At 39.1% G+C, this 26,645-nt stretch overlaps 1 protein-coding gene across 5 annotated transcripts in view; it reads left to right on the top strand.

The window, feature by feature from the left end:
• The window catches only part of RPAP2 (RNA polymerase II associated protein 2), a 206,149-nt gene that overhangs the window by 6,183 nt on the left and 173,321 nt on the right, over positions 1-26,645 (top strand). For 2 of the 5 annotated variants that reach the window (XM_077120273.1, XM_077120274.1), the window contains exon 3: positions 6,779-6,873. The exons of 2 other annotated variants lie outside the window; for them this stretch is intronic. The gene's annotated coding sequence lies outside the window, so the exon portion shown is untranslated. Of the gene's footprint in view, positions 1-6,709; positions 6,874-26,645 lie in introns of all 5 variants that reach the window. One more of the 5 variants, XM_077120275.1, reaches the window with a different exon arrangement.

Here is a 26,645-nt window from a genome sequence, read left to right as displayed (position 1 = left end):
CTGGTGGTTTCCTTTGACATAGCTTATAGCATGCAATAGCAGTTTTCCCCCTGTACCCTGGATTTAAACACTTTTTATACAAGAATCATATCTTTGAAGTAATTCTTACATTGATGCATTCATATTTCTAGTGTAAGTGGGCCTATTTGATTCTTTTGATTGCTATTGTGAATGGAATTTTTTTTCTTGATTATTCTTCTGACTGTTCATTACTAGAATACAGAAATACTGCAGATTTTTGTATGTTGATCTTGTGCCCTACCACTTAGTTGAATCTGTTAGTTCCTGTAGCTTTGTTGTGGATATTCAAGGATTTTCTGTAGAGAGGATCATGTCATCTGCAAAGGGGGAAAGTTGTACTTCTTCCTTTCACATTTAAATTGCCTGCTAGCTCTAGCTAGAACTTCCAATATCATGTTGAATAATAGGAGTGATAGTGGGCATCTTTTCTTTTTTCTATTCTTAAAGAGAAAGTTTTCAGTCTTTCACCATTGAGTAAGATGTTAACTGTGGGTTTTTCAAATATGCCCATGTTGAGAAATTTTCCTTCTATACCCAGTGTTCTATGTGTTTTTATCAAGAAAGGGTCCTGAATTTTGTCAGATGCCTTTTGTGCATCGAGATCATCATGTGTTTTTTTCATTCTGTTAATGTAGTGTATTACATTAATTGATTTCCTTATGTTGATTGTTATTTGCAAGCCTAGGATAAATTCCATCTGATCATGATGTATAATTCTTTTGATGTGCTTTTGGATTTGGCTTTCTGGTATTTTGTTGAGCACTTTTGCATCATATTCATAAGGGATATTGGTCTGTAGATTCTTTTCTTGAGGTATCTATCTCACTTTGGTAGGAGGGTGATGTTGGACTCATCAGGTAAATTAGGGAGTTTTCTTTTTTCTTCAATTTGCTGGAAAGGTTTGAGTAGGATAGGTGTTAATTCTCGGAATATTTGGAAAAACTCACCTGTGAAGCCATCCGGTCCTGGGCTTTTCTTTGTTAATATAATTGTGTTTTTTTGGGGGGAGGGGTACATGGTCCAGGAATCAAACCCGGGTCTCTGCATGAAAGACTAGTATAATTTTGATGATTGATTCCATTGTTTTACTTGTTCTTGGTCTCTTGAGATCTTCTGTTCTTTCCGAGTCAGTGTAGTTGTTCATGTGTTTCTAGGAATTTAATCATTTCATCTAGGTTCTCTAATTGTTGCTGTACAGTTGTTCATAGTATCTTCTTGTAATCCTTTTCTGTTGGGTCAAAAGTAATGTACCCCCTTTGCTTTCTTTTTTCTTTTAATGGAATTTTATTGAATTATGTTCACAGAGCATGTGATCCAAAGTATACAATTAGTGGTTTACAGTGTCATTGTATAGTTGTGCATTCACCATCACAATAGATTTTTGAACATTTTGTTTACTCTAAAAACAGTAAAAATAAAAAAGAACACCTAAAACTTCCCATCCTACCGTCCCCCTATTATTTATTTATTTTTTGTCTTTATTTTCTTACCCATCTGTCCATACATTGGATAAAGGGAATGTCAGTCACAAGGTTTTCACAATCACATGGTCATACTGTAAAAACTATATACATATACACACATCTTCAAGAATCAAGGCTACTGGATTACAGTTCAAAAGGCATTTCCCTGAGTAGCTAGAGCTACTCCAATATACCAAAAACTGAAAAAGGATATCTATGTAATGCATAAGAATAACCTCCAGAATGACCTCCCAACTCTGTTTGAAATCTCTTAGCCACTGAAACTTTATATTGTTTCATTTCTCTTCCCCGTTTTGGTCAAGAAGTCTTTCTTAGTCCCATGATGGCAGCTCTCAGGCGCACCCCCAGAAGTCAGGTCCCACATTGCCTAGGAGATTTACACCTCTGGGAGTCATTTCCCATGTAAGGGAGAGGACATTGAGTTTACCTGCAGTTGGCTTAGAGAGAGAGGCCACATTTGAGCAACAAAAAGTTTCTCTGGGGGTGATTCATAGGCCTAAATAAAATTAGTCTTAGCTTCTCCTTTAGGCTTAGCCTATTAAATTGGTAGTCCCTGTGTTAGTTTGTAAGCTGACAGAATGTAATATACCAGAACTGAAATGGCTTTTTTATAAAGGAAAATTCAATAAGTTCTAAGTTTACAGATCTAAGCCCATAAAAATGTCCAACTAAGGCATCCAGGGAAAGATACCTTAACTCAAGGAAGGTCGATGGGTCACAGACACCTCTGTCAGCTGAACAGTCTTGTGGCTGGCATCTGCTGGTCCCTTTCCATTGCTTTCAGTCTCTGTCCATGTGGGTATCCCTCACTTTGCTTCTCTGGGGCTGGCTGTCATCTTTTGGCTTCCCTTGGCTCTCTCCAGGTTCTAGCTTGCTTAACATTTCATGGCAGCATCTGCTGGGCTTCAAGAATCTCCAAACATCCATGTCTCTGTTCTCTGCTTGTCAGCTCTGCTCTGAAATTTCTTTAGGCTCTATTGTTTCTGTCTTTTCTGACTCTACAAAATGTTTCCTCTTTTAAAGGATTCCATTAAACTAATGAAGACCCACCTAGAATGGCTGGAGGCACATCTTCATCTAATAAAAAAATCACACCCATGATTGGGCACGCCATGCCTCTATGGAGATAATCTAATCAAGTCTCCAACCAACAGTGCTGAATAGGGATTAAAAGAAATGGCTGCTCCCACAAGATTAGATCAGGATTAAAACCTGGCTTTTCAGGGGTATATAATACTTTCAAACCCACACAGTACCCAATGCTTGCGAGAATATCAGGGCTTCCCCAGTGTGGGAATGTTTAATATTTCCACATTTTTCCCCAGTTCCTTAAGGGGACTTTACAAATACTTTTTTATCTTCTGCCCAGATTACTTTGGGATGTATTGGTACATCACACTAACCTGTTCAATCTAACAAGATCTCACTCCCTATTCAGAATTCCGTGTAATTATGGTGTATGAATAAATTGGCCATACAAGTTATGTTAGACAATTTGCTACAGAAAATATAAATTTTGTACCAAATAAACATCTCTTCCCTTGGCCTCACACTGTTGAATTTAAGGTGAGGTTCTTGTAAATAGCACATAATTGGTTTATGCTCTTTTGTCCATTCAACCAATCTCTGCCATTTGACTGTAACATTTAAGCCATTTACATTGAAAGTAACTACTGATAATACAGGATTTTCTCTACCATTTTGCCCTTTGATCACCTTTTTGTATCTCATTTCTTCTATTAATGCTTACTTTCCTATTTATTTGATTTTTGGTAAAGTACCAGTTTGAATTGCTTATTTCCTTCTGTGTAGATTTTTCTTGTTTTATTTGTGATTACTATGAACCTTAAATTTAACATCCTGAATCTATAACAGTCATGTTTCGTTTGATATCGATTTAACCTCAATGGTGTACACAAACACTGTTCCTAAACTCAGTCTTATTGAGGTTCCCTTGTGTGTTAGTTAGATTCAGTTGTCAGCTTGGCCAGGTGAGCATACCTAGTTCTGTTGCTGCAGACACAAGCCAATGGTACGGGAACCTCATCTGTTGCTAATTACCACTGCAGTCGGCTAGGAGGTGTGTCTGCTGCAGTGAGTGACGTTTGACTTAATTGGCTGGTGCTTAAATGAGAGAACGCAAGGTAGCACAGCCTAGCACCTCGGCGTTTCTCATCTCAGCACTTGCAGCTCAGCCCAGGCCTTTGGAGATGCAGAAAGAAGTCAGCCCGGGGAAAGTTGTTGGAACCCAGGGGCCTGGAGAGAAGACCAGCAGAGACCATCCTGTGCCTTCCACATAAGAAAGAACCTCAGTGGAAAGTTAGTTGCCTTTCCTCTGAAGAACCAACAAAATAAATCCCCTTTTATTAAAAGCCAATCTGTCTCTGGTGTGTTGCATTCTGGCAGCTAGCAAACTAGAACACCTTGTATATGACATGTTGCTTCTCTCTTGGAGCTTTTGAGGTTCTCTTTGTTTGTTTGTTTTTTTTTTTTTGCATTTGATAGTTTGATTATAATGTTTATGGGTGTGGATCTGTTTGAATTTATTCTGCTTGGGATATGCTGGGCTTCTTGGATTTGTGTATTCAGGCCTTTTGTTAATTTGGGGACATTTTCTGCCATTACTTCTTTGAATAGTCCTTCAGCCTTTTCCCCTTCTTTTACCATTCCCATAATGTGTGTGTTGTTACAGTTGATGGTATCCCACAGGTTTCTTAGTTCACTTGTCTTCTTTGTGTGTGTGTGTGTGTGTCTGTGTGTCTGTGTGTGTACCCCTCAACTTGAATTGTTTTAGTTGTCTTATCTTTGAGTTCATTGATTTCTTTTTTCTGCCAGCTCCAATATGCTGCTGACTCCTTCAGGGGAACTTTTTTATTTCTGTTACTGTGGTCTTCAGCTGTTTGGCTCCTTTTCAAGATTTCTGTCTCCTTATTGATTGTGTGTGTGTGTGTTTATCCATCATTTTCCTGATTTTCTTTAATTCTTTGTCCATGTTTTCCTTTAGTTCTTGAAGCATATTTAAGACCACTTTTAAAAAGTCTTTCTCACCTGCCATGCTGGAGACCCGGGTTCAATTCCGGGTTCTTGTCTGTGCCAAAACACAGACACACACAAAGAAACAAACAGCAACAACAAAATCTTTCTCTGGTATGCCCAAAGTCTGGTGTTCTTCTTTGATGATTTCTGATATTTTGCCTTATTTATTTGTTTGTATCATCAGTTCCCAGTTCTTTGTTTGCCTTGTAATATTTTGTTGTACACTGTACATTTTAATATTTTAATGCATCAGTTCTAGAATTTAGTCCCTGTGCTGTCTGTTCTTCAGGTTTGTATCACCTAGTAATATGACAGGGATCTCATTGAATGCCAGTAGTTAATAGAGGCAAGCACATGCAAAAGACTGTGCACTTTTCACAGTCTTTGCAGATCTGATCTGTGTTGACTGGTGCTCTACTTCAGAACTCAGGCTGAAGAACAGCCTGAGGCAAAAGCATAGGTTCTTCTGTGGTCTTTTCTGAACACGTGTGTTGTTCTGGGTACGTGCTTGTGGCCTTAGGAATTCCCCATTTTCAGAACTCCAAATGCTCCCTCTTCTCTCCTTGAATTAGTCTTTCCTCTGCCTATTGTATATCTTAGAGCAGGTAGTGCTTTGCCCCTGGCCACTTCAATTTTGTTGTTTCTTATGATCATTTCTCACAGTGATTTAGCTGTCTGGATTCTGCTCCTGCATTCAGGACAAGTTTTAGATTGCAAGCCAGAGACATGTTTCCTGGTTTAGTCCTTTAGACTGCCTCCAGATAGACTCTCAGAGACAAATATGTACCCCAGTATGTTCATAGGGGTTACTCTGCTCCCTCTAGAGCCAGGACCGGGGATCCACACTGAGACTGCTTACTGGCTTGTGCACTAGACTTCAGGATAAAAGCTCTTTGGTACGCTCAGCAGTTTTAAGAGTTTAAAGAAGTCCTGAGACTAAAAAAGGTTGGGAACCACTTTTGTACACCACAGTACCTGTCATTGCTTAGGACATAGGGCTTCAGTTAAACAGTACTGTCCAATGAAGTAGCTCTAGGCATCTGTCAGTTAAGAGGAGTGTGGCTGTTACTGCAGGTTAAGGCACTTGACAGCATAAGTCAACAATTCTCTGATGGAAGCTTACATTACCTTAGCCCGTGACACACAGCTTTTATTGGTAAACAGGAAAATGTAAAGAGTTTTTCACAAAAATAAATGTATTCAATATATTGAACCACTATTTAATCTGTTCATGTCTTTTATACTTTCTCTGTGTATACATATTTAGTTTTAGTGTAAAGAAGCAACTTTTTAGTGTATAAAATTGGGTATCGTCTTTCCTTTTCAGTGACACAAAAAGAAAATTTAAAAATAAAGAGAAACAAAATTGCAATAGAGGATGCAATTCCAAATAAGATCCTACGGGTTCAGCTGATTATTCCATCGAGTAGCAGGGCTCATATCCTCATTAGGACAGAATTTAATTTAAGAGTGTCATCTTAGACTGCAAGGATGTCCTTTAAACATCACAATTAAACATGCCAAAGGAACTGTGTTGTCAAAATGCCCACTTGAATGACCCAGACATCTCAAACCCACCCTTTGCACATGCTGTAACCCATTTTAAAAAAGGTTTTTTCTTTTTGTCTTTTAGACGAGAAAATAGACAGATACATGTTGGTAATGCTAACTGTCCATGGCACAGTATTGTCTCTGAGTCCAATATACAGAGAAAGGAGAGAAAAAGCTAGAATTCCGTGCACTACCACACAGGGGCCTAGCCCCCTCCAGCTTTCAGCAGAGCAAAGGGAGCAGAAGGGTGTTGGTTTTGGTTTTTTTCCCCCTACAGAATACAGTGGTGTGTTGATACCATAAAGTTATTTGTTGAAGCAGAAAGGGATAAAAATGAATTTGGAACAGAAGCAAGTAGAGATTCGTTTCTCACTGTATTCTGTGCAAGGTATTTCCCTTAAAATAAGTTAAGAACCATGGTGTAAAGAAGAGGAAAGAGACCTAAAAAACATGGTAACTGAGCACAAAAGAGGGCAAAACAGACTAACTTGCTCCCAGGGACTGGAGAAAATTAAAAAGTGAAGGTATGAATCCATCAGTGTTCTATTAGATATCTTCTTCATCCTCCTCTCCTTCCTATCATTTATCATCATCATATTCTTCCCCTTCTTCATCAGTGTCTTTCAGTCCTTCTTCATCATCACCATCATCATCATCTTCTCCCCCTTCTTCATCATCTATTCCAGGAGCCAGATAGTACTGTAATGTGTTTGGCCAAATATCGTCTTTGATGACTTCTCCTAACTCATCTGCACCTGCATCAGAATGGTCATTAAACCGGGTAAAGAAACTCTCAGGTTATTTGTGCTGCCTCTTCCTGCTGTCTTTATTCTGTGTTTGACTTGAACTTTTTGTCCAGTCCTTTCCAGATTTCCATTTGATTTCATTTGATTTTTTTTTATTAATTAAAAAAATTAACTAACACAACATTTAGAAATCATTCCATTCTACATATGCAATCAGTAATTCTTAATATCATCACATAGATGTATGATCATCATTTCTTAGTACATATGCATCGATTTAGAAAAAGAAATAGCAAGAAAATAGAAAAAGAAATAAAATGATAATATAGAGAAAAAATAAAAATAAAAATAAAAAATACAAAAATATGTAAGAAAAAAACTATAGCTCAGATGCAGCTTCATTCAGTGTTTTAACATAATTACATTACAACTAGGTAGTGTTGTGCTGTCCATTTTTTTTTTTTTTTAGAAATCATACCATTCTACATATGCAATCAGTGATTCTTAACATCATCACATAGATGCATGATCATTGTTTCTTAGTACATTTGCATCGGTTTAGAAGAACTAGCAATATAACCGAAAAAGATATAGAATGTTAATATAGAGAAAAAAAATAAAAGTAATAATAGCAAGAACAAAACAAAACAAAAACCTATAGCTCGGATGCAGCTTCATTCAGTGTTTTAACATGATTACTTTACAATTAGGTATTATTGTGCTGTCCATTTTTGAGTTTTTGTATCTAGTCCTATTGCACAGTCTGTATCCCATCAGCTCCACTTACCCATTATCTTACCCTGTTTCTAACTCCTGCTGGACTCTGTTACCAATGACATATTCCAAGTTTATTCTCGAGTGTCGATTCACATCATTGGGACCATACAGTATTTGTCTTTTAGTTTTTGGCTAGCCTCGCTCAGCATAATGTTCTCTAGGTCCATCCATGTTATTACATGCTTCATAAGTTTATCCTGCCTTAAAGCTGCATAATATTCCATCGTATGTATATACCACAGTTTGTTTAGCCACTCAACTGTTGATGGAGATTTTGGCTGTTTCCATCTCTTTGCAATTGTAAATAACGCTGCTATAAACATTGGTGTGCAAATGTCCGTTTGAGTTTTTGCCCTTTGTGCTGGTTTGAAAGGAATTATGACCCCTAAGAAAAGCCATGTTTTGATATAAATCCCATTTCTAAAAGGTAGAATAATCCTTATTCAATACTGTATATTTGAAACTGTAATGAAATCATCTCCCTGGTTGATGTGATTTAGTTAAGAATGGTTGTTAAACTGGATTAGGGGATGACATGTCTCCACCAATTTGAGTGGGTCTTGATTAGTTTCTGAAGTCCTATAAAAGGAGAATGAGAGATTCAGAGAGATTTCAGAGGGAGTGACACCACGAAGCAGAGAGTCCACCAGCCAGCGACCTTTGGAGATGAAGAAGGGAAATGCCTCCCGGGGAGCTTCATGAAACCAGAAGCCAGGAGAGTAAGCTAGCAGATGACGCCGTGTCTGCCATGTGCCCTTCCAGCTGAGAGAGAAGCCCTGACTGTGTTCGCCACGTGCCTTCTCACTTGAGAGAGAAACCCTGAACTTCATCGGCCTTCTTGAACCAAGGTATCTTTCCCTAGATGCCTTTGATTGGACATTTCTTTAGACTTGTTTTAATCGGGACATTTTCTAGGCCTTAGAACTATAAACTTGCAACTTATTAAATTCCCCTTGTTAAAAGCCATTCTGTTTCTGGTATATTGCATTCCGGCAGCTAGCAAACTAGAACACCCTTAATTCCTTTGAGTAGATTCCCAGCAATGATATTGCTGGGTCGTGTGGCAATTCTATATTCAGCTTTTTGAGGAACCGCCAAACTGCCTTCCACAGTGGTTGCACCATTTGACATTCCCACCAAAAGTGGATAAGTGTGCCTCTTTCACCGCATCCTCTCCAGCACTTGTCATTTTCTGTTTTGTTGATAATGGCCATTCTGGTGGGTGTGAGATGATATCTCATTGTGGTTATGATTTGCATTTCTCTAATGGCCAGGGACATTGAGCATCTCTTCATGTGCCTTTTGGCCATTTGTATTTCCTCCTCTGAGAGGTGTCTATTCAAGTCTTTTTCCCATTTTGTAATTGGGTTGGCTGTCTTTTTGTTGTTGAGTTGAACAATCTCTTTATAAATTCTGGATACTAGACCTTTATCTGATATGTCATTTCCAAATATTGATTCCCATTGTGTAGGCTGTCTTTCTACTTTCTTGATGAAGTTCTTTGATGCACAAAAGTGTTTAATTTTGAGGAGTTCCCATTTATTTATTTCTTCAGTGCTCTTGCTTTAGGTTTAAGATCCATAAAACTGCCTCCAATTGTAAGATTCATAAGATATCTCCCTACATTTTCCTCTAACTGTTTTATGGTCTTAGACCTAATGTTTAGATCTTTGATCCATTTTGAGTTAACTTTTGTGTAGGGTGTGAGATATGGGTCTTCTTTCATTCTTTTGCATGTGGATATCCGGTTCTCTAGGCACCATTTATTGAAGAGACTGTTCTGTCCCAGATGAGTTGGCTTGACTGCCTTATCAAAGATCAAATGTCCATAGATGAGAGGGTCTATATCTGAGCACTCTATTCGATTCCATTGGTCGATATATCTATCTTTATGCCAATACCATGCTGTTTTGACCACTGTGGCTTCATAATATGCCTTAAAGTCAGGTAGTGTAAGACCTCCAGCTTCGTTTTTTTTCCTCAAGATGTTTTTAGCAATTCGGGGCACCCTGCCCTTCCAGATAAATTTGCTTATTGGTTTTTCTATTTCTGAAAAATAAGTTGTTGGGATTTTGATTGGTATTGCATTGAATCTGTAAATCAGTTTAGGTAGGATTGACATCTTAACTATATTTAGTCTTCCAATCCATGAACACGGTATGCCCTTCCATCTATTTAGGTCTTCTGTGATTTCTTTTAGCAGTTTTTTGTAGTTTTCTTTATGTAGGTTTTCTGTCTCTTTAGTTAAATTTATTCCTAGGTATTTTATTCTTTTAGTTGCAATTGTAAATGGGATTCATTTCTTGATTTCCCCCTCAGCTTGTTCATTACTAGTGTATAGAAATGCTACAGATTTTTGAATGTTGATCTTGTAACCTGCTACTTTGCTGTACTCATTTATTAGCTCTAGTAGTTTTGTTGTGGATTTTTCCGGGTTTTCGACGTATAGTATCATATCGTCTGCAAACAGTGATAGTTTTACTTCTTCCTTTCCAATTTAGATGCCTTGTATTTCTTTTTGTTGTCTAATTGCTCTGGCTAGAACCTCCAACACAATGTTGAATAATAGTGGTGATAGTGGACATCCTTGTCTTGTTCCTGATCTTAGGGGGAAAGTTTTCAATTTTTCCCCATTGAGGATGATATTAGCTGTGGGTTTTTCATATATTCCCTCTATCATTTTAAGGAAGTTCCCTTGTATTCCTATCCTTTGAAGTGTTTTCAACAGGAAAGGATGCTGAATCTTGTCAAATGCCTTCTCTGCATCAATTGAGATGATCATGTGATTTTTCTGCTTTGATTTGTTGATATGGTGTATTACATTAATTGATTTTCTTATGTTGAACCATCCTTGCATACCTGGGATGAACCCTACTTGGTCATGATGTATAATTCTTTTAATGTGTTGTTAGATTTTTGCATCTATATTCATTAGAGAGATTGGCCTGTAGTTTTCTTTTTTTGTAATATCTTTGCCTGGTTTTGGTATGAGGGTGATGTTGGCTTCATAGAATGAATTAGGTAGTTTTCCTTCCGCTTTGATTTTTTTGAAGAGTTTGAGGAGAGTTGGTACTAATTCTTTCTGGAATGTTTGATAGAATTCAGATGTGAAGCCGTCTGGTCCTGGACTTTTCTTTTTAGGAAGCTTTTGAATGACTGATTTCTTTGCTTGTGATTGGTTTGTTGAGGTCATCTATGTCTTCTTGAGTCAAAGTTGGTTGTTCATCTCTTTCCAGGAACCCGTCCATTTCCTCTAAATTGTTGTATTTATTAACGTAATGTTGTTCATAGTATCCTGTTATTACCTCCTTTATTTCTGTGAGGTCAGTAGTTATGTCTCCTCTTCCATTTCTGATCTTATTTATTTGCATCCTCTCTCTTCTTCTTTTTGTCAGTCTTGCTAAGGGCCCATCAATCTTATTGATTTTCTCATAGAATCAACTTCTGGTCTTATTGATTTTCTCTATTGTTTTCATGTTTTCAATTTCATTTATTTCTGCTCTAATCTTTGTTATTTCTTTCCTTTTGCTTGCTTTGGGATTAGTTTGCTGTTCTTTCTCCAGTTCTTCCAAATGGATAGTTAATTCCTGCATTTTTGCCTTTTCTTCTTTTCTGATGTAGGCATTTAGGGCAATAAATTTCCCTCTTAGCACTGCCTTTGCTGCGTCCCATAAGTTTTGATATGTTGTGTTTTCATTTTCATTCGCCTCGAGGTATTTACTAATTTCTCTAGCAATTTCTTCTTTGACCCACTTGTTGTTTAAGAGTGTGTTGTTGAGCCTCCACATATTTGTGAATTTTCTGGCACTCCGCCTATTATTGATTTCCAACTTCATTCCTTTATGATCCGAGAAAGTGTTGTGTATGATTTCAATCTTTTTAAATTTGTTAAGACTTGCTTTGTGACCCAGCATATGGTCTATCTTTGAGAATGATCCATGAGCACTTGAAAAAAAGGTGTATCCTGCTGTTGTGGGATGTAATGTCCTATAAATGTCTGTTAAGTCTAGCTCATTTATAGTAATATTCAGATTCTCTGTTTCTTTATTGATCCTCTGTGTAGATGTTCTGTCCATTGATGAGAGTGGTGAATTGAAGTCTCCAACTATTATGGTATATGAGTCTATTTCCCTTTTCAGTGTTTGCAGTGTATTCCTCACGTATTTTGGGGCATTCTGGTTCGGTGCGTAAATATTTATGATTGTTATGTCTTCTTGTTTAATTGTTCCTTTTATTAGTATATAGTGTCCTTCTTTGTCTCTTTTAACTGTTTTACATTTGAAGTCTAATTTGTTGGATATTAGTATAGCCACTCCTGCTCTTTTCTGGTTATTTGCATGAAATATCTTTTCCCAACCTTTCACTTTCAACCTATGTTTATCTTTGGGTCTAAGATGTGTTTCCTGTAGACAGCATATAGAAGGATCCTGTTTTTGAATCCATTCTGCCAATCTATGTCCTTTGATTGGGGAATTCAGTCCATTAACATTTAGTGTTATTACTGTTTGGATAATATTTTCCTCTAACATTTTGCCTTTTGTATTATATATATCATATCTGATTTTTCTTCTTTCTACACTCTTCTCCATGTCTCTCTCTTCTGTCTTTTTGTATCTGACTCTAGTGCTCCCTTTAGTATTTCTTGCAGAGCTGGTCTCTTGGTCACAAATTCTTTCAGTGACTTTTTGTCTGAGAATGTTTTAATTTCTCCCTCATTTTTGAACGATAATTTTGCTGGATATAGGAGTCTTGGTTGGCAGTTTTTCTCTTTTAGTAATTTAAATGTATCATCCCACTGTCTTCTAGGTTCCATGGTTTCTGCTGAGAAATCTACACGTAGTCTTATTGGGTTTCCCTTGTATGTGATGGATTGTTTTTCTCTTGCTGCTTTCAAGATCCTCTCTTTCTCTTTGACCTCTGACATTCTAACTACTAAGTGTCTTGGAGAACGCCTATTTGGGTCTAATCTCTTTGGGGTGCGCTGCACTTCTTGGATCTGTAATTTTAGGTCTTTCATAAGAGTTGGGAAATTTTCAGTGATAATTTCTTCCATTAGTTTTTCTCCTCCTTTTCCCTTCTCTTCTCCTTCTGGGACACCCACAACACGTATATTTGTGCAGTTCATATTGTCCTTGAGTTCCCTGATACCCTGTTCAAATTTTTCCATTCTTTTCCCGATAGTTTCTGTTTCTTTTTGGAATTCAGATGTTCCATCCTCCAAATCACTGATTCTATCTTCTGTCTCTTTAAATCTATCATTGTCGGTATCCATTGTTTTTTCCATCTTTTCTACTTTATCCTTCACTTTCATAAGTTCTGTGATTTGTTTTTTCAGTTTTTCTATTTCTTCTTTATGTTCAGCCCATGTCCTCTTCATGTCCTCCCTCAATTTATCGATTTCATTTTTGAAGAGGTTTTCCATTTCTGTTCATATATTCAGCATTAGTTGTCTCAGCTCTAGTATCTCATTTGAACTATTGGTTTGTTCCTTTGCCTGGGCCATATTCTCAATCTTCTGAGCGTGAACAGTTATCTTCTGCTGCTGGCGTCTGGGCATTTAGTCAGATTTCCCTGGGTGTCGGACCCAACAAGGTTGTAAGATTTTTCTGTGAAATCTCTGGGTTCTGTTTTTCTTATCTTGCCCAGTAGGTGGCCCTCGTGGCACACGTTTGTCTCAAGTGTTTGGAATGGATCCCCCCAGTCACTGATCTTCACGGCCTGGGGATTTCCGATCCAATTCTCTCCGGTTGGTTCAGGGGCCGTGCGTGGTGGGGGCGTCAGCCGCCGTCGCTTGAGGGGACCCTGTGGGCTGGTCGCCGGCCGCAGCGGGCCCAGGGAATTCGCCACCGGACCAGGAAGTCACCCGCTGGGGCGGACGTCGGTCACCGGCCGCCGCGGCCTGGGCAATTCCCCACTGGACCAGGAAGCCACCTGCGGGGAAGGGGCCACCGCGGCTTGGATAGCCCTCTGATCCGAGACTCTTAGCCGCGGACTCGAAGCCGAGACTCGAAGCCGCCCGCAACAGAGAGGCGCCGGCCGCCTCGGCTTGGGAAACTTGCCTCTCCGAGACTCTCAGCCGGCTTGGAAAGGAGGGAGGGAGTAGCTCTGACCGCCGCAGCTGCCGCTGCTCGGGAAATCGCGCGCCGCTCGGGGATCTAACCGCAGCCGAGTCTCGCAGTCAGACTAGCCAGTCCAGACTGGGGTACGCTGTGTGTCCATTCCCTGCCGTAGCCCCAGGAGCTGTTCTGCACTGTTTCAGTTCACCTAGTAGTTGCTTTGGAGGAGGAGGAACTAAGACGCACGTACCTTACTAAGCTGCCCTCTTGGAACCTGATTTCATTTGATTTTGAGGATAGGTCACCACTGTCATTCAAGTGGGATTTATGGAGAGAATTTTATTTTCAAAGTAAGGATTTTCATCAAAATAAAAATCTATTCTTTAACCTGATTTAATATCTTCAGATTCTGTCACTTCAACCCTAGTCAAATAATGCAGCTCCTCTTCACCCTCCTCCCCAAACAGTGGAGACACTTGTGGATGTTTGACAAATGTTGTTACGCCAAAATTTGGGATTTTAGCAATCAGATATGACCTGTTCTGAAAGTATGGTTGGTGGATTTTATTATTTTCCTGTTTGTCTTTCAAAATTTCCTCACTGGATCGTTCATTACATCTGTGTGTTTCATTTTGTACTTCATCAATATATTCAGTTGCCTCCTGCTGCTGTTTTTCTGGGGTCTTGTCAGCCCTTCATGAAGGAGTTGAGCTCCTTTTACTGACTTTGACTGTAGACACTGACATGGTGCTGCTCCATAGTTAGGTGTGTGGGAAGGGGAAGGGGGGAAGATGAAGGGGGCCAGCAGATGGCTTCCCCTTAAGCCACAGGTACTGGCGCTCACTCAGTCTTCCTGCCTCCTCCCTTCCAATGCTTGCTTCCATTCCCCTTCACTCTCAAGGTCCTAGCACCCTGATGAGAGTGGCTGGCTGTGGCTCCTGCTTATGGAAGGAAGGCAGAGGCAGCAACAGAGACTAGAAGCCCAGCAGCTCAGCTCCCTCGTGCTCAGCACTCTATCTTGCTGCTCCACATGTCTTTTATACTTTGATATAAAAATGGTGGGAAAGCAAATTCTGAAGATGGCAGAATATGGAGAGAGCTACTGGACTCACTCCTTTCCCAAAAGTGGACAGCCAGAAACTGAATCAACTAATCTGGGGCTCCAGAGACCAGCAGTACTGAGAAGCTTCAGAAAGTATGGACTGAAGAGATGGAGATACCGCACTGAGAGACTGTGAGTGACTCGGGCCATGGCTAGGGTGCCCAGTCCGCACCCTCAAGGCAAGAAGCTCCAGGCAGTCCAATCTTTGCCTGGCTAACTACCTCATACTTGGATGGCCTCAGGAGTCTCCCACCCAAAGAACAAAGGGGTACATGGTCCAATACTGAGCCAGCTATTGACCGGCAAATCTAGACCTCTGGATCCTGCTTTTCTAATGTATCTGATCAGGTGCCTCTTGGCCTTTGTTTCCACCAGTCAGAGGTGGAGCTGGTAAACGGCTAAAAATATCCTGCCCTCATAGGGCTGAGGGAAATAGGTTGCCAAAGAGCACCATCTGCTGGACGGGTTTAAGAAAGTTCATCCTTGGGGAAACTTCAAAAAGGAATTTTGGCCAAGAGTACCATCTGCTGAGCAGGCCAGGAGAGCGCAGCCTTGGGAATGTGGAGGAAAAAAGGGGGCATTCTGCAGTCTTTTCTGACCCTCCCCAGGGCCCTTTGAATTTGGTAAGAGCCTTGTTCCAATTTGCAAGCTGCTGGAATGCAAGATACTGGGAACAGGTTTTTAAAGAGAGGAATTTATTAGGTTGCAACTTTACAGTTTTAAGGCCATGGAAATATCCAAATTAAGGCAAGGCTATGAAAATATCCAAATTAAGGCACCAACAAGAGGTTACCTTCACTCAGAAATGGTCAGTAAAATTCAGAGCTTCTTTCTCAGCTGAAAGGGCACGTGGTGAAGTCTGCTAGCTTCTTGAAGCTCCCCTCGGGGTGTTTTTCTTCTTCATCTCCAAAGGTCTGTGGCTCATGGGCACTTAAGTTTTTTCCAAACTGGTTCCCTCTTAAAGGGCTCCAGTAAGCAAATCTCACCTTGAATGAGTGGAGACACACCTCCGTGGAAACCATCTAATCAAAAGTTATCACCCACAATTGGGTGAGTCAAATCTCCATGGAAACAATAAAAAAGCTCCCACCTAGCAATATTACATGAGGATTAAAGGACATGGCTTTTCTGGGTTCCACAGCAGATTTAAACCAGCACAAGACTTAAACCCAGTCAATCCCCAAATCCTAGATAAGAGAGATACTGACCTTCAAAATAAATTTATCAAGATAATCAGATGCCCAGATATCAGCAAAAAATGATAAGCCATATTTAGAAATATGTAGCCTAAAGGAATAAGCTAATAGTAATATTAGATACAGAATTTGTAATCACTAAACAGAGATGTGCAAATAAACTTTGTAAGGTGATTCAAGGAAATGAAGTAAAATATGAATAAAGAGGTAAAGGATATTAAGGCATTAGGCTAGTATAAAGAAGAATTTGAAAGCATTCATACATTAAAAGAGAAGAAAGAGCTAAAGTTAATGGCCTAACTGAACATCTGAAAGAATTAGAGAAAGAACAGCAGACAAATCCCAAAGTGAGCAGAAGAAAAGATAAAAGAAAGATCAGAGCAGAAATAAATGAAATCGAGAACAGGAAAAAAAAAAAAAAAAAAAACCCAGAACAATAGACAATCAGTAAAACCAAAACCTTGTTCTTTGAGAATGTAATAAAATTGAAAAATCTTTAGCTGGACTGACAGAGACAAACAGAGAGATGGAAATAAATGAAATGACAAACGATTTTTGACCCAATAGAAATTTTTCAAAAATCATAAGAGAATACTATGAACAACTGTGTGCCTACAAACTGGATAACTTATATGAAATGGACAGTTTCCTAGAAACACGTGAACAACTCTACACTAACTCAAGAAGAAATAAAAGACCTCAACAAACTAATAACAAACAAACAGACTGAATCAGTCATCAAAACCTCCCCAAAAAGAAAAGTCCAGGACCAGATGGCTTCACAGGTGAATTCTACCAATTATTCCAAGAAGAATTAATACAAATCCTGCTTAACCTCTTCCAAAAAATTGAAGAAGAGAGAACGCTACCTAACTCATTCTATGAAGCCAGTATCACTCTAATATCAAAGGCAGATCAATATACTATAAGAAAAGAAAAATGGCAAACCAATTTCTGTAATGAATATACATGTAAAAATCCTCGACAAAATATTTGCAAATTGAATCCAATGATTCCCATTAAAAGAATTATGCATTTATTCCAGGTATGCAAGGACATTTATTCCAGGTATGCAAGGATAGTTCAACTCAAGAAAAATAATTAATGTAATACACCACATTAACAAATCGAAAGAGAAAACACCACATGATCATCTCAATCCATGCAAGAAGCGTTAACAAATTTAACATCCTTTCATGATAAGATTTTTTTTTTCATGGGCAGGCACCAGGAATCAAACCTGGGTCTCCAGCATGGAGGGTGAGAACTCTGCCTGCTGAGTCACTGTGACCTGCCCCTGTGGAGAAATGATAGAATTTTTTTCATCCTTTCATGATAACACATCAAAATATAGGAATAAAAGGAAATTCTTTAACAGGATAAAGGAGATATAGGAAAAACCCACAGCTAACGTCATACTCAACAATGACACTCTGAAAGCTTCCCATCTAAGATTGAGAAGAAGAAAAGATGCCCACTGTCAGTATTGGTGTTCAACATTGTGCTAGAAGTTCTACCCAGAACAATTAGGCAAGAAAAAGAAATAAAACTATCCAAATCAGAAAGGAAGTTAACGTTTTGCTATTTGCAGGAAATATGATCCTATATTTAGAAAGCCCCGAAAATACTATTACAAACTATAGTTTGTAATGAGTTCAACAAAGTGACAGTATACAAGGTCAGTATGCAAAAGTAGTGTTTCTGTACACTAGTAATGAGCTCTCCGAGGAGAAAATCAAAAAGAAAAAAAAAATCCATTTAAGATAGCAACTAAACTAAAAGAGTTAAATATCTAGGGAAAAAACAAGCAAGGATATAAAGGGCCTGTATACAGAAAACTAAACAATATTGCTAAAAGAAATCAAAGACCTAAATAAATGGTAGGACAATCTGTGTTCCTGGTTAGAAGGCTAAATGTCATTAAGATGTCAGTTCTCCCATCTGACATGACTGTAGAGTCAGTGCAATCACAATAAAAATTCCAGCATCCTACTTTGCAGAAATGGAAAAGCCAATACATTAATGAAGGATAAGGGACCTCAAATAGCCAAAAACATCTTGAAAAAGAAGAAAAATCAGAAGAATTCACACTTCATGACTTTAAACCATGTTACAAAGTTACTTTGGCCAAAAAGATGTGGTACTGGCATAAATATAGATATATTGATCAATAGAATCAAATTGAAAATTCAGAACTAGAACTTCACATCTATGGTCAGTTGATTTTTGGAAAAGGCTCCCACGTCCACTCAATTGGCAAAGAAAAGTCTCCATGTCGAGAGGGGGAACCCAGAAGAGAAAGAAGAGGCCACCACATGCAATACCATGTGACAGAAAGCCAAGGAACCCTAAAGATTGCTGGCAGACCAAAAGATTCCAACCCATGGAGGAAGAATGCCTTCCAGCCTCATGTCCTCTGAATAAATACCTAGCAATGGAATTGCCGAATCATACAGCAGTTCTATACTTGGTTTCCTGAGGAATGCCAAACTGCTTTCCAGAGAGGTTGTACCATTTTACATTCCCCCCAACAGTAGATAAGTGTGCCTCTTTCTCCACATCCTCTCCAGCACTTGCCGTTTTCTGTTTTTTGATAATGGCCATTCTGGTGGGTATGAGATGATATCTCATCGTGGTTTTAATTTGCATTTCCCTAATAGCCAGGGAAGTTGAGCATCTTTTCGTGTGCCTTTTGGCCATTTGTATTTCTTCTGCTATGAAGTGTCTGTTCATATCTTTTGCCCATTTTGCAATTGGATTCTTCATCTTTTTGTTGTTGAATTGATGTATTCTCTTTATGTATTCTGGATACTAGACCCTTATCTGATATGTCATTTCCAAATATTGTCTCCCATTGGGCTTCCCTTGGATGTGATGGATTGCTTTTGTCTTGCTGCTTTCAAAATTCTCTCTTTCTCTTTGACATCTGTCATTCTGATTAGTAAGTGTCTTGAAGTACGTCTGTTTGGATCTATTCTGTTTGGAGTATGCTGCACTTCTTGGTTCTATAATTTTAAATCTTTCATAAGAGTTGGGAAATTTTCAGTGATAATTTCCTCCATTAATCTTTCTCCTCCTGTTCCCTTCTGTTCTGCTTCTGGGACACCCACAACATGTACATTCATGCATTTCATGGTGTCATTCAATTCCCTGAATCCCTGCTTGTATTTTTCCATTCTTTTCCCTATATTTTCTTTTGCTTCTTGGATTTCATATGTCCCGTCCTCCGGTTCACTAACCCTATCTTCTGCTTCTTGAAATCGGACAGTGTAGGTTTCCATTGTTTTTTTCATCTCTTCTACTGTGCCTTTCATGCCTCTAAGTTCTGTGATGCGTTTTTTCAGACTCGATTTTTTCTTTTTGTTCATCCCTTGCCTTTATTTCCTCCCTCAGTTCATTGACTTGATTTTGAAGAGACTTTCCATGTCTATTTGAACATCCTGAATTGTTTCAACTCCAGTATCTCCTTTGAATTGTTGGTTTGTTCCTTTGACTGAACCATATCTTCACTTTTCCTAGTATGATTCATTATTTTTTGCTGGCATCTAGGCATTTAATTTCCTTAATTAGTTTATTCTGGAGATTCTTTCCACTCTTTTACCTCGGATTTTCTGGCTGATGGCTTTGTTCTCCATCTGTTCTTTGACGTTTAGTTCAGCTTATTCTAGGCCTCTAGCATAGGTTTTGTTTTATTTAATGGATCAGAATTTTTCAGTTCTTGTTTTCTTGTTTCTTGTCCTGCCTGTGCCTTTTTTTTTTTTTCTTTAGGAGGGTCTACTTAGGTATTATAGACTCCAGTCAGCTTTTCCCAGACCAGACTGTTCTCCTCTCAGGAGGAAAGAGTCACCTCAGTTGCCTCAGTTTTCCCTGAGGGTCAGACCCAGCAGGTTGACAAACTTTCCTATGAAACCTCTAGACTCTTTTTTTCCTATTCTGCCCTACATATGGCTCTTGTCTGCCTGTGGGTCCACCAGCATAAAGTGATGTGGTACCTTAACTTCAGCACACTCTCCCTGCTGGGGGCATGGTTGAGACAGGGGAGAGGTTGTAAACTGGCTTTGATTTTTTCAGTTTTCTAGTCCCCGGGGTCTGAATTCCTGAGGGAGGAATTCCACCTGCACTGGGCCCCACCCCTCTCTTGGGAAAGACACAGCCTCCAGGAAATTACCTCCTTTCACCTGACCAGCCTCTTTGTCTGTCAGAGAAGCTTAATTCTGCCCTTGCCTGGGGCAATTGGAGCTTGAGAGGGCTTGCAGTTTTTTAAAACAAAAAGCTTTTCAGAGCAGGACCCCCTCGGGTTTGTATTCAAGACTTAAGTTGGTAGGTTGCTCTTTGTATCTCCAGGTCCTATGTGCCCTCTCTTTTTTTTTTTTTTTTTTTTTTAGGGTCCAGACCTTTTCAAGTATTTTGTGCTGTCCAATCCAAACATCCTCTTTTTTTTTCCCCATCAGCCATGTCCCCTCTGCACCAGGGCAAAAACTATAACTTTAACTTTTATTCCAGTTTGAGCTGAGCTGGGGGCCTTTTTTTTTTTTTTTTTTTTATTAATTAAAAAAATTACAAAAAACAAACATTCCCAACACATACACTCAGCAATTCACAGTATCATCACATAGTTGCATATTCATCATCATGATCATTTCCCAGAACATTAGCATCAACTCAGAAAAAGAAATAAAAAGACAACAGAAAAATATAACAAACAGAAAAAAAAATTTTACAGGCCATACCCCTTACTGATCCCTTTCATTGATCACTAGCATTTCAAACTACATCTATTTTAACATTTGTTCCCCCTGTTATTTATTTTTATTCCATACATTCCTCTCATCTGTTGACAAGATAGATAAAAGGAGCATCAGACACAAGGTTTTCACAATTACACAGTCACATTGTGAAAGCTATATCATACAATCATCATCAAGAAACATGGCTACTGGAACACAGCTGTACATTTTCAGGCAGTTCCCTCCAGCCTCTCCATTACATCTTGGATATCAAGGTGATATCTACTTAATGCATAAGAATAACCTCCAGGATAACCTCTCGACTCTGTTTGGAATCTCTCAGCCATTGACACTTTGTCTCATTTCACTCTTCCCCCTTTTGGTCAAGAAGGTTTTCTCAATCCCCTGATGCTGGGTCTCAGCTCATTCTAGAGTTTTTCTCAATCCCTTGATGCTGAATCTCAGCTCATTCTGGGATTTCTGTCCCACGCTGCCAGGAAGATCCACACCCCTGGTAGTCATGTCCCATGTAGACAGGGGAAGGGTGGTGAGTCTGCCTGCTGTGTTGGCTGGAGAGAGAGGCCACATCTGAGCCACAAAAGAGGTTCTCTTGGGGGTAACTCTTGGGCTTAATTTTAAGTAGGCTTGACCTATCCCCTGTGGGGTTAAGTTTCATATGAACAAACCCCAAGACTGGGGGCTCAGCCTATAGCTTTGGTTGTCCACACTGCTTGTGAGAATATCAAGAATTCAACTTGGGGAAGTTGAGTTTTCGCCCGTTCTCACCATTCCCCGTAGGGGACTTTGCAAATTCTTTTCCACTCACTGATGAAATCACTCTGGGATTCATCAGGGCATCACCTGAACAAACCAACAAAATCTCATGTCCTATACAAAGTTCATGTACTTAAGGTGTTCAATCAACTATCTACATAAGTTATATTAAGAGATGTACTAGTCAAAGTATAGATTTGTACCAAATAAACATTTTTTGCTTTAGTCTCACACATTAATTGAAATTTTAAAATATTAAGTACCATCTATTTTCAGCACACTGCAGTAATGACATTCTTTTGTTCTTCCTCATGCAAAAACATTTTTTAAATTTGTACATTTAGTCACTATCATTATATACTCTAGGCATTCCTAGAATACACCATCTCAATCTTTATCATCTATCTTTCTTTGTGATTTCATTTATGCCCCAGCCCTCCTCCCTCTATCATTCTCATATGCAGCTTCATTCAGTGTTTTAACATAATTGTATTACAGTTAGGTAAAATTGTGCTGTCCATTTCTGAGTTTTTATATGCAGTCCTTTTGCACAATCTGTATCCCTTCAGCTCCAATTACCCAATATCTCACCCTATTTCTATCTCCTCATGGTCTCTGTTACCAAGGAAATATTCCAAGTTTATTCACTTATGTCAGTTCATATCAGTGAGACCATACAGTATTTGTCCTTTTGTTTCTGGCTAATCACACTGTAATGTCCTTAAGGTCCATTCATGTTGTTACATACTTCATAACTTTATTCTGTCTTACAGCTGCATAATATTCCATCTTATGTAAATGTCACAGTTTGTTTAGTCAACTGTCTGTTGATGGACATTTTGGCTGTTTCCATCTCTTGGTAATTGTTAATAATGCTGCTAAAACATTGGTGTGTAAATGTCCATTTGTGTTCTTGGCCTCGTGTCCTTTGAGTAGAGACAACATATAGATGGGTCCTGTTTTTTAATCCATTCTGCCAGACTGTGTCTTTTGATTGGAGAGTTTAATCCATTAACATTCAGTGTTGTTACTGCATGGGTAGTACTTTCTTCTACTATTTTGCCTTCTGGATTTTATATGTCATATCTAATTTTTCTTCTTTTTACCTTTACTCATAGTCTTCCTTTCTACACCCTTCTCCACACCTCTCTCTTCTGTCTTCGTATCTGTCTCTAGTGTTCCCTTTAGTATTTCTTGCAGAGCTGGTCTCTTGGTCACAAACTCTTTCAGTGATTTTTTTGTTTGAAAATGTTTTAATTTCTCCCTCATTTTTGAAGGACAATTTTGCTGGATATAGAATTCTTGGTTGGCAGGTTTTCTTTTTTAATAATTTAAACATATTATCCCACTGTCTTCTCGCCTCCATGGTTTCTGCTGAGAGATCTGTGCATAGTCTTATTGGGCTTCCCTTGTATGTGATGGATTGTTTTCTCTTGCTGCTTTCAAGATCCTCTCTTTCTCTTTGACATCTGACATTCTGTTCATTAAATGTCTTGGAGTATGTCTATTTGGATTATTCTCTTTGGGGTATGCTGCACTTCTTGGATCTGTAATTTTAAGTCTTTCATAAGAGTTGGGAGATTTTCAGTGATAATTTCCTCCATTAGTTTTTCTCTTCTTTTCCCTTCTCTTCTCCTTCTGGGACACCCACAGCATGTATATTCATGCGCTTCATATTGTCTTTCAATTCCCTGAGTCCCTGCTCATATTTTTCTATTTTTTTCCCTATAGTTTCTGTTTCTTATCGGATTTCAGATGTTCCTTCCTCCAGTTCAGAAATCCTATGTTCTGTCTCTCGAAATCTACCATTGTAGGTTTCCATTGTTTTTTTTCATCTCTTCTACTATGTCTTTCATTCCCATAAGTTCTGTGATTTGTTTTTTCAGACTTTCAGTTTCTTCTTTTTGTTCTTTCCTTGCCTTCTTTATATCCTCCCTCAATTCATTGATTTGGTTTTTGATGAGGTTTTCCATGTCTGTTCGTACATTCTGAATTAATTGTTTCAGCTCCTGTATGTCATTTGAACTGTTGGTTTGTTCCTTTGACTGGGCCATATCTTCAATTTTCCTAGTGTGATTTGTTATTTTTTGCTGGCATCTAGGCATTTAATTACCTTAATTAGTTTATTCTGGAGATTGCTTTCACTTCTTTTATCTAGGGTTTTCTTGCTGGATGAATTTGTTGTCTGTCTGTTCTTTGACATTCCGTTCAGCTTTATCTGGACCTTTAGGTTAAGTTTTGTTTAACAGAGGAGAATTTTTCAGTTCTTGTTTTCTTGTTTCTTACCCTGCTTGTGTGGTGCCTTTCCCCCCCACACACTTAGGACGGTCTACTTAGATATTATAGAACCCAGCCAGACTTTCCCAGACCAAACTGGCCTCCTATCAGAAGGAAAGAGTCCCCTGCGTTGGTTTTCCCTGAGGGTGAGACCCAGCAGGTTGAAAGACTTTCCTGTGAAGTCTCTGGACTCTTTTTCTTATCTGCCCAGTATGTGGCGCTTGTCTGACTGCAGGTCCCACCAGCATAAGATGATGGGGTACCTTTAACTTTGGCAGACTCTCCCTGCTGGTGGCGTGTTGGAGACAGAGGAGAGGTTGTAGGCTGGTTTTAATGGTTTCAAATTACCAAGCCCTGGTGTCTGAATTCCTTGATGGAGGGATTCCACCTGGGTGGGGCTTCACCCCGCCGCTGGGGAAGGCACAGGCTCCAGATAAGCCCCCAAAAGAGCTCATTTCTGCCTATGCCTGGGGCAGTTGCAGCCTGAAAAGTCCTGCTGCTGTATCCAGAGGCAGTCAAGTCTCTGTAGATACACAGCCACAAAAACCTCTATTTCCTTCTTTTTTTCCCCCCTTTTTCTGTCAGTCCTGCCCCCTTGGCACTGGGGCAAAAATGAGCAACCTCCGCTTTGATGAGGTTCACCTAAGCTGGGAGCCTATTTTTAGTAATCAGAATTTGTTAATTAGTTCCACAATTGGTGTTTGATTGTGCCCAGTCCCTGCTGCTGGTGAAGTCCTTTCCTTTCCCCTCTGGAAAGTGGCCTGTGGGGGAGGGGCACTGGCCACCGCAGCTTTGGAAACTCACGGTTCTGGGGGGTGCTTGCAGCCGGTCTAGCTGGTCCAGACTGGGGTACGCTGTGTGTCTGGTCACTATTGTGGCTCCGGGAGCTGTTCTGTACTTTTTCTGGTTATTTAGTAGTTGTTCTGGAGGACGAACTAAAATGCACACGTTGTTAAGCCGCCATCTTGACCCGGAAGTCCTGGGGGCCTATTTTTCGTAGTCAGAATTTGTTAATTAGTTCCAAAGTTGGAGCTTGGTTAAGCTCAGCTCCTTGCTGTTAGTAAAGTTTCTTTCCTTTCCCCTCTGGGAAACAACCTGTGGGGAAGGGCACTGGCTTCTGTGGCTTGGGGGACTCACGGTTCTTGGTGTGATCACAGCTGGTCCAGCTTGTCCGGACTGGTATACACTGTGTGTCCAGTCACTAATGTGGCCCCAGCAGTTGTTCTCTACTGTTCCTGGCTATTTACTAGCTGCTCTGGAGAATGAATTTAATTCCACACCCCACTAAGCTGCCATCTTGGACTCTGCCCACCTCAAATGTCAGCCTTGATTCTTGAAGATGATTGTATAACTATATAGCTTTTACGTTGTGACCATATGATTGTGAAAACCTTGTGTCTAGATGTGCTCCCTTTGTCCAGGGTATGTACAAATAAGTAAAAAAAAATAAATAAGGACAAAAAATAGATAATAAGGAGGGGGGATAAGGGGTAAAAAAAAAAAGGTTGAGTATTTTTAATTACTAGGGATCAATGAGAGGGAGGGAAAAGGGATATGGGGTGTTTGATTTTTTTCTTTTTACTTTTTATTTCTTTTTCTGGAGTGATGCAGATGTCCTAAAAATAATTGGTGATGAGTGTGATGATATTGTGCGCCATTGGTCATATACTTTGGATGGACTGAATATGTGTAAAGATATCTCAATAAAAAGATTTTTAAAACACATTGAAAAAAACTAAGGCATCTAGAGAAAGATATCTTGACTTTGAAGAAAGGCAAAAAAAAAAAAGAAGATAAAGTGAGAGAGGAAGGGCAGTAGATAAATGGACAGAAAAAATGGTATTACAAATATGGCAAAATGTTAAACATTTGTAAATCTGGGCGTCTGGGTAAAGAATATATTAGAGTTGTCTGTATTGGCTTTGAATGATTTTTGCAAGTATCCTATGAGCTTGAAATTATTTCAAAGTAAACAATTAAAAGAAAAAACAAAAGCATTGCTCCAGGCACAGGGTTAGAGTCTTGAGTCTTAGAAATCCATGTAGGTAAGAAGAAAAGATAAACACATTTCAGGTCCACATATGAGAGCCAAGTCAGTGTCTAGGAAATTGACAAAGGTAAGGTCCATGTAGACAGCTGGAAACCAGGGCAGGAAGGTAGTAAATAAGTCACCAGGAAGGTTGGTATCTTTCATTCCAAGGCAGTGATTCTCAGTCCTGTTCCATACTAAAAATATTTGGGGAGCTTTTAAGAAAATACCAATTCCCATGTCCCATCCTCAAAGATTCGGATTTAATTAGCCTGCAATGGGACCTGGATATGGAATCTTTTTCTGTATCTTCCTAGATAGTCCTAACATGCAGATGGCATTCAGAAATACTGTTTTAGAAACAGATAGCATCTACCTTTATGTTCCATCGTGTGTGGGCTAACAGAGTCTTACTGATCCAGGACAAAGATGAGCTCTTCCTAGGAAGTTTTTTTATTTTTCTAAATCACAAACGTATTTAATAAGGCTTTACAACAAAAATAGGAAAGCACTTATTTGCACATATGACTCTGTCCTGTAAAACTGGGCCTACAATCAGTTTTTGTTTTGTTTTGTTTTGTTTTTACTTTGAAATACTTCTGAACTTTTAGGACAGTTGTAAAAACAATATAAACCCCATAAAGAGAATTCTAGCATACCCTAACCCTCCACCCCCCATCCAGATACCAGATTCACCTATTTTAGCTTTTTGCCACATTTGCCATATCCTTCTATCCATCTACCTGTCTGTCTTTCTGCCTATCTATTTATCAATTTATTTTCTGAACACTTCAGTATAGGTTTATACATTATACTCCTTGAATACTTAATACTGCCTGTGTATTCTAAGAATGAGACTATTTACAATT

This window comes from Tamandua tetradactyla, chromosome 11, assembly GCF_023851605.1.
Source record: "Tamandua tetradactyla isolate mTamTet1 chromosome 11, mTamTet1.pri, whole genome shotgun sequence".
NCBI classification, from domain to species: domain Eukaryota; kingdom Metazoa; phylum Chordata; class Mammalia; order Pilosa; family Myrmecophagidae; genus Tamandua; species Tamandua tetradactyla.
The sequence above is the reverse complement of the archived record's forward strand: the minus strand, read 5'-3'. Positions and strand labels throughout refer to the sequence as shown.